The sequence below is a fragment of the Carcharodon carcharias genome, chromosome 3 (assembly GCF_017639515.1).
Source record: "Carcharodon carcharias isolate sCarCar2 chromosome 3, sCarCar2.pri, whole genome shotgun sequence".
Taxonomy (NCBI): Eukaryota; Metazoa; Chordata; class Chondrichthyes; order Lamniformes; family Lamnidae; genus Carcharodon; species Carcharodon carcharias.
The window spans coordinates 73,078,378-73,087,263 of record NC_054469.1 but is presented as its reverse complement, the minus strand read 5'-3'; the positions used below and the strand labels follow the sequence as shown (position 1 = coordinate 73,087,263).

General features: G+C 36.1%; 1 protein-coding gene across 7 annotated transcripts in view; it reads right to left on the bottom strand.

Moving 5' to 3' along the window:
- Window positions 1-243: 243 nt before the first annotated feature.
- The window catches only part of cdk14 (cyclin-dependent kinase 14), a 953,540-nt gene continuing 944,897 nt past the window's right edge, over window positions 244-8,886 (bottom strand). For all 7 annotated transcript variants that reach the window (XM_041183640.1, XM_041183645.1, XM_041183644.1 and 4 more), the window contains one exon: window positions 244-3,935. The gene's annotated coding sequence lies outside the window, so the exon portion shown is untranslated. The remainder of the gene's footprint in view (window positions 3,936-8,886) is intronic.

The window sequence follows — 8,886 nt, the reverse complement described above, 5'->3', positions numbered from 1 at the left end:
AAAACTTAATGCCACATTTTTTAAAGTATTTTGCTCATTCAGTTTGGCTTAGTTATGCTGAAATGAAAGGACAATGTAGAAATGCAATTAATGCATTAAGTCATGAACTTTTAAAACGTTAACACTACTTGTAATTTTGTGCAGGTCATACCCATTCGGGTGTCTAAAATATTAGTTTTTTTAAAAAAAATTATACTGGTACTTTCTCAAAGTAGGCAGTAATTAATTTTCACTCATTTAAAATACAGATGTATTATATTTTATTTTCATGTAACAAGAAACCAACAGTTACAGAAGGACATACCATTAATACATCTGTAACAGTTCATTACATATAATTTGTAACAAACAATGCAACATTTATACTGTTACTACATTCTAGGCTTTTTAATGTTGGTAATTTGTTTGTATTTCATGTATATTTTTGTTTCTGTACCAAACTACAGCGTGTCAAGGAGATGAATTTGAAGAGATGCATCGTACAAAAAAAAACAATATAATTGAAGCATACTTGTGCAGTTTCTTTGAACAACACATTACAGATGCATATTTGGGATACTTGCCTTCACCTCAGTGCTCAAGGAATTTACAAGGCAGTACAGCATAAACATACAACGATCTTCATGTAAATGTCTGCAGGGAGACATTCAAAACCCAGTATGCAAGGTACCTCGGTTATTGCAATCACTGAACTATCATTTGATTTAAGAGAGGAACAGCTGATCTATTTTAATTCCTCTTTTGTAAAGACTTGGCAGGAAGATACATTATATATTTCCTTAAAAAAAGTTACAAAAAATAAATATTCACAGGACATTTTAGAAGGATAATCTGTGATACTGCACAATTCATTATGCAGACATGAAGTGAACTGATTGATGATCAGACAAGTTGCACAGTGATTGCTTATATTTCTCTGCATTCTTGCTATGTACCAAAGTTTAGTCAACCAAGAATTATTTATCTGTTTAAAATATTCAAATAAAGCTCATTAACATCTGCTGATTTGTCACACAAAAACTCAAAAATAAAATATTGTACGCCCAACATAGTATCACCGTGAAAGCACATAAAAGATGAATATTTACAAAGAGATAATAAATGTGTTCACTTCATAGTATATTTCCAAAGTTTCTAACTCCTAGAGTTTGCTTTCTTTTGTGCAAGTACTGACATAATTGAAGTACTCAGTGCACCATTAAATTCCTTTAAAATTCTAAACTGTATATTTCAGTGATTGTAAAGTCAGCATAACACAGTGCAACCTATTTTATAGAAAAATCAGATTGATAAATAAAAAGAGTACATTATAATCAAATATCACAACCACACTTATCAAGTAACTATGCTATAGTATAGGTCAATTTGCATTTTTTTCAGTTAGGTTTAATATTTTTTTTACTTTCATGACTCAATTTGCTATGAACATGATATCTCGTACACATTGCAGGGGGTCATGTTACACACAAGTACTGTAAACGGGCACTTCATCATTGCTAATGACCTTGAAGAAACATAACCATATTAATAGGTTTGATAAAAAAAACTTCAAAAAGATTTTTTCTTAAACTATCCTCCTTAATTTGCTTTTTAACATTTATTTTAAAAGCAAAAGACCTTTATATGAGAGTGATGGTATGGTCGCATCAATAAAACACGCTTCTCAGATTTGCTTATTCAAATAACTGTGTCTTTAAAATTGATGCAACCAAAATAAAGTTGGAATCAAAGAGACAGTCAGAGTGAAAGTTTTACACATGAAATTTTTGAAAAAGAGTAATGTTTGGGAGGTGAAGCATAATTATACAAATTGACGTCATGAGGTTACAGAGTGTTTAAAAACTGCAATTTTTTATTTTAACTTCCACAATAATTTTTTTGTGTCAATAAGTCAGACAGGCTTCAATAACTTAAATCTAAATTTTTGAGATTTTGTATCTTTAATTTCTCCCAAATATATAAAACAAATTGCCAGAACAATTGTTCTTTAATTTAAATAAGAGTCCTCAATGACATTTACAATTTTGAAAGCTACCTTCATAATATTGAACATAAATCTATATTCTACTTATGTTTGAGAGTTTCCAAAAAAACCATGGACTACACAAATTAGAGGGACTGTGAATATTTTGAACATCTCATGGAAGGCAGGAAGGTTAATTGGAATACAGTATGAAGGAATTAGAAACTATAAAGTCGACTTCTTTGATGTGGAACTAGACATTAATTGGAAAAATTGGAATGTTCTATAATATTTTTTGTTTAATTTTAATGAAAAATGACAATATTAAATCATGCTGTCTCTTCATTCTCAATCTTTAACTCCTGTCTCATTTACTACTGGACACTTTCTGGATGAAATGATCAAAAGCATTTTTAATAGAATAATTTGGAACAGTTCACAGCCCATCTCTTTTTTTTCCCCTTCCTTCTGATAAGCAATGAACCAGTAAAGACATGTATATGTTTAATGTACAATCTATATGATGCTTATGCTACATGCTTCCATTTTGTTGTTGCAATGAGTGTGTCTTCAGAATGTTAGGGTTTGTTCCTTTTTGGGTTTGGACACAATAGAATAAAATAGGATTTTGTCAGATGGTAAATATTGAAAAAAATGTAACTGATATTGTTGCAAAATTACATATATTTACCTTAACTACTGAATATAATCCCACAAAATCATTTGAAAGAAACTATGATTTTATGGAAAGGAAGTAGTAACCAATAGCCTATGAATGATAAAAGAATGATAAAACAAGAAGGCAACAGCAAGAAATAGTGAACAAAAATTAGGACACCATTAAAGACATTTGTTAAATACATGATTGCTGCGTATAACCGAAAATAACTTGTTTTAGGTGAAGCACTTTGCATGTGCAAAAGACATGTTTACAATTTCACTATAAACAGAAAGGAGCAGAAATTTTGCTGCTGCATTTAGTCTTGGGTTAAAACCAAGCACAAAATCTTTTTTCAAACACATTTGTCTTAATGTTAGAATTAGGTCAGTGCTCTTGCTAGTACTGGACATAATGAATGGTTTGAGGCCATAAGGTTAAAAGGACAACAGTATTTGAAGAATCCAGTGACTCCCGCTCAGTACAGTGTGCAACCCCACAGGTTTTAACTACTTTTTGAATGAGTCCCCCCTATTATAGTGTCTTTAGCATGAACAGACATGCAGCAATAATGCTTTTCCAGGGTCTGAACAGATAAAGAATTGGATATAAATCTAACCCCAGATTTCATAGGAACTAAAGAGATTCCATTATATACATGTTTTTTGTATTCTTCCAAAAAACTAAGCAGGCGATCCTCCTGATAGTACAAACCATTTTAAACACTGCGGCTCACCCCATCAGCTGTGGATTTATCTATGTTCCTTGCAAGATCCCAGCTGGAGCACTGTCAGAAATGTTCACAGTGGTTCACTAGCTATTTCATTTCAATTGTATACAAAGGTATGCTGATTTTTGTAAAACATATGCAATGTCTTTCATGCCACTGTTGATTGCTTTGTAATCCTGGCATCAGAGGATTTCCTGGCATGCCCATGATAGTTTCAAAAATATCTTCAGAATTTCAATGTTGCCAGTGAAATCTGAATCAGCTTTACAAAAATGCTACCCTACTACAGAAAATCAAAAGACTGACAGACAAGAGCCTGTAAAGCAGCACAGATCATTTATCAGCAAAGTGGATCTCTAAACAAACTTAAAAAAAACAAGGTGGTTCCTGCATGCCATGGTTTAGCATTCAATATGTCAAATTCAGAGCACAAGCACAAATAAACCCACACAATGCTAAATGGCAAGAATAGTAGTAAAGACAGCAGCCAATCGCTAACATGACTGTAACAAGAGAATAGGTTCTTGAATTCCTTTGCTTTTCTGCTTCTTTAGCTGCTCTTTGGAACTGGCGATGGAGTTAACCTTTAACAAAAAGAAGAAACAATCACATCACTGTTATCATTAGAATGAACCTCACAGTTTTGCTTTTACCAATTTCAAGTCAATATGGTGTCGGGGATCTCGATGTTCTCTGATGTGTAGGAATTACAGAGTACTGACTAACACTACTATTCTAAAACAATATGCTTACACTTTGGGACCACAAATTTATAATCATTCATAATGGACACAAGACTGAAAGTGAGTTTAACTCTGCCTATTTTATTTAACTCTTGTAAAACAGGGAACAGCATAACATATCCCTTACCCTTCCTAAATCGTTGACCTAATCCAACTTAGTAAAGAACTGTTATAAATCTCAAACAATTATATCTGAAGTTAGAATGAAATTTTCACCAATGTATCTCTAGGGCTAGTCTGGATTCATCCACTAGGAGCAAGAACGTTTTACAAAAACAAGTCAAATAATGACCATCTTGCTACTTCAAAGTAGTGTGTTTTTATAATTCATCTTGAATAGAAATCTACCTTCCTTTGAAGAAACATTCTGATCTTAATTAGCTGTGTTCATTTCCTCGCAGATTCAGTTTGAAATATTTTCAGACAAGCATTTTAGATGGAATATTTAACAAATATGCAACAATCATATCATATCATTGTACATATAACAGACACAGCACATTAGTATTTTCAGTCTCAAATCTGATATGAACATGTTAACATTAGGAGGCTGCAATAATTAAAAATAAATACTATTACTTGGCTAATCCAGTTTATATTTCTTGATTGACTATCATTTACTAAATGTCCCTCTAGATTTTTAATCTTTCCATTTGATGCTATGAATATTTACAAATATAGTATCGAAAAGTTAATATTTACTAAACCTAAATAATTATTTTCCACAATCAAAAGAAACCTATTAATTACTAATTATTTCAGTTATTGGTAATAATAGTGATCCTTATGAGAATTATTAGGGCATTGTAGCTGTAAATCCACTCAAGTCAAGGTTAAATTACACATCACAAAATTAATGTGGCACGATTTATTGAATAAATGAATTGTACAAAGATACCTGTAACCACAATGAGAGAATTTTAAAGCACATCACATTCATTGTTTTTGGCATCTGATGCAAAGAGTTTTATCAAATTCGTCTAGTCACTTTGGCTATTGCATCGTCGCAACAACCTCACTCTGGATCAGATGTGGCACTTTTAGTTTCAGAATCATCCCTCCACAACAAATCATCCCCCGCTGTATCCATTGAACTGGATATTCCACAATTTTGTAATGATCTGATCATAGTTTGTGCATTAATAGCATCCCAGGATTTGATGACAAAACATGAAGCTGCGCAGTATGCATATTTCCACTCTTTGTGAAGGTTTTTTCTCTGTCAACTATCTGCCTATTCCATTTGGCATAAACATGATTTTTGAATGGTTTCTTGTCACCAGGTTGAACTATGGACGTTAAGACTCCCTGGTATAACTGAAATTTGGATATTATATCTTTGCCGGTGACTCTTGATCTCATTGGTTATATGGGATCTGAATATGTCCCACATTAAAATGCTGCATTCTTTACATAAGCTACATTTCACACATTATTGATCCATATCTTTGCTCCACCCTCATCCATCAAATTAGTGTCATGGACATGCACAAAAACTCCTGCAGGGAACTCAATGTTTGGCATGGTTTTACATTTGAAGATTACCACGGAGTTTAACTTCTTTCCAGTGGCCACGCGGACTAGTACCATCATGAATCTGGTCTTTTCATGTCCTGTGGTTTTCACCAGAACTGTTTTTGAACCTTTCCACTTTACAGATCGGTTTCTCGGCATATTGAAATTCATGGGCATTTCATCCATATTGAAGTGGCATAATGGTTACTTGTGTTTTTGCTGCTGTTTTATGAATTGCTGCCAAAATTAACAGTTCCCATCAAGGTGTGTTGATAGTCTGAGCGATCTTGGTCTTCTGCCACAACATGAAATATTTTTGTTCTACCAAGTCATAATACTCATTTGGAAAGCCGGTGCAGACATGATGGGCCGAATGGCCTCCATAACAATGCTGTGATTTTGTGAACTAGCTGTTGCTCATAAATCTTTGCTAAACTCAGGGTTTGATGTGGCCCACTTAAATGCCTTTGTATTTCATTTCTGGTGATAATTTTCGAGTACTGATTCCAATATATGCTTCTCAAGAACAAGTCAGTGGCTGGTCCCTGTTCTCAAGGCACATTTGGTCATCTTTGGCATCTTCTTCAGGGCGGATCCCCCCTTCTTCTGGGCAGATTCCCCCTTCTTCCATTCTCGCACCAGTTTTTCATAGACACCGAACTCTCTCATTGCAGCACAATTTATTTGATGAGTTACCAAATGTTATGATTTTTAGCTTGAAACCAGCTTCATACTTAATTCGTTTTGTTGGAAGATTCATTTCTCTTCGGTGTTTGCCACACAGGGTCTGCTCTAAAGCTCCCGTGCATCTTTGTAACACAGCCCTTATCGCCTGCTCGAACCCTTGTGCCCAGCTTTAAGGCATTTGTTGGGTGAAAAATTGACATTGACTACTAATGCGAGTATAGCATGTTGTGGCTGAAAAAGGGGGGGGGGGGTCGACTTACACGCTGAGTAGATGCAAAAACACAATTTTTGAGGGCGGAAAAACGGGGTTGTCTTATATGTCAGGTTGACTTATATGCTGCGATCTACATGAAATCACAAAACCAGTTTCAAACTACAGTCCATAGTCATACATCTATTTAGCCTGAAACTACAGTCCACTAATCACAAACCTTTTCTATCTGAAACTGATGCTGTTGTTACCTATACTTTATAACATTTGTATTCAGCTGTTATCCTATTGCAGCTCAACAAGCACCAAATGCTAAATAATTAATTGGCCCATCAGTACCCATAATGCATTCCCATCCTGACCTACATGCACTTTGAACTAAATATTTTTTTGTCTCCTTTTTTCTTAGAACCAGCTGACAGCACCACATGATGGAAAAGATGAAAAATTAAAACGAGCGCTCCTGTAGGGTAGGTGAGTGACCTGTGGGAGAAAACTCAGCCGGAGAAGATTTTCGCACCTAGCATCAGACAGCTACAAATTGATTAGTTAGTCTGAGGAACTGCCACCAACCAGGCTCGAGAGACTAATTAAAGAGAGTACTGCCTGCACAGGCACCCCATTGACACTAAATTTGCTCAGCTGGGGCCATAAGGGAGCCTGCATTATCTCTACAGCTGTGGTTTCTCTTGTCTGACTTACATTATAGATAGGAGATGTGCGCTGCTCTCTTCCTTCCCCCTAAAAAAAAGTATTAAATTATACATATCCTCGTCAGTGTTTTTCTACAAGTGATCCAGGTTAGCTAAATATGTAAAAAGTTAATCGGGCGACAGGTATTAAAGTCAACCCATATGAGTCACTAGAACAGATTATCATATTGAACAAAAATATATGGTACTCATTTTAAATTCAATTCTAAAGCAAGATGCCTAACGTGGACAAAATATGTAGCCATTTGCAATTATGGAGGGAGGCTCTGGAAACATTTTGGATTACTGATGTTGTAGAGTTGAACCAATGAACGGGTAAATATAAGTCAACTGGCATCCACCATACCAATCATATCTTCTAATATTTGTAGAATATTTGACATGTATTTACATATTATTATGCATAGTATCTTTAATGATAACAGCATAAAATAAAGATGTGCTTTTTTGGCCAAGATCTTCCAGACGACATCTCTGTATACATACTTAAAATGTTCATCTGCTCCCTTCTAGAGAAAAGGAAACCCAATGATCTACAAGGAGAACAAAATACAAATACCATGCACCGATGATCACCACTGATGCCAAACATCAGACATCCTCACCTGTGTACATATTTAGGAAGATCTTAATGAGGTTGAGGAGGACGAGAAGGCACAGAGCACCAGTGAGGAAGTGGTGGAGGTTAATGAATGATCAGCAAGTAATGGATGCAGTTTCAGATTGCTCCTACTGAATTACACGGTAATGCATACCTTAGTAGAGAATGTGAGAAAACACGGGGGAGAATTTTCTCCCCGTCAGGTGGATGACACAAAGACTGGCCGGGTGGTTAACAGTGAGGTTGAGTGTCTTGGGCTACAGGGAGATATAGATGGGATGGTCAAATGGGCAGATAAGTGGCAGATGGGATTTAAACCTGAAAAGTGTGAGGTGATACACTTTGGAAGGAGTAATTTGATAAGGAAGTATTCAATGAATGGCATGGCACTAGGAAGTTCTGAGGAACAAAGGGACCTTGGCGTGTGTGTCCATAGATCTTTGAAGGCGGAGGGGCATGTTAGTGGGGTGGTGAAAAAGGCATATGGGACACTTGCCTTTATCAATTGAGACATAGATTGCCAAAGTAGGGAGGTCATGTTGGAGTTGTATAGAATGTTGGTGAGGCCCCAGCTGGAGTACTATATACAGTTCTGGTCGCCACATTATAGGAAGGATGTGATTGCACTGGAGGGAGTGCAGAGGAGATTCACCAGGATGTTGCCTGAAACATTTAAGTTATGAAGAGAGGTTGGATAGACTTAGATTGTTTTTGTTGGAGCAGAGAAGACTGAGGGGCGACCTGATTGAGGTGTACAAGATTATGAGGGGCATGGACAGGGAGCAGCTGTTCCCCTTAGTTGAAGGGTCTGTCACAAGGAGGCATAAGTTCAAGGTGAGGGGCAGGAGGTTTGGGGGTGGGGGGGGTGGAGGGGGGAGATGTGAGGAAAAACATTTTTACCCAGAGGGTGGTGAAAGTCTGGAATGCACTGCCTGGGAGGGTGGTGGAGGTGGGTTGCCTCACATACTTTAAAAAGTACCTGGATGAGCACCTGGCATGTCATAATATTCAAGGCTATGGACCAAGTGCTGGTATATGGGATTAGGTAGGTAAGTCAGGTGTTTC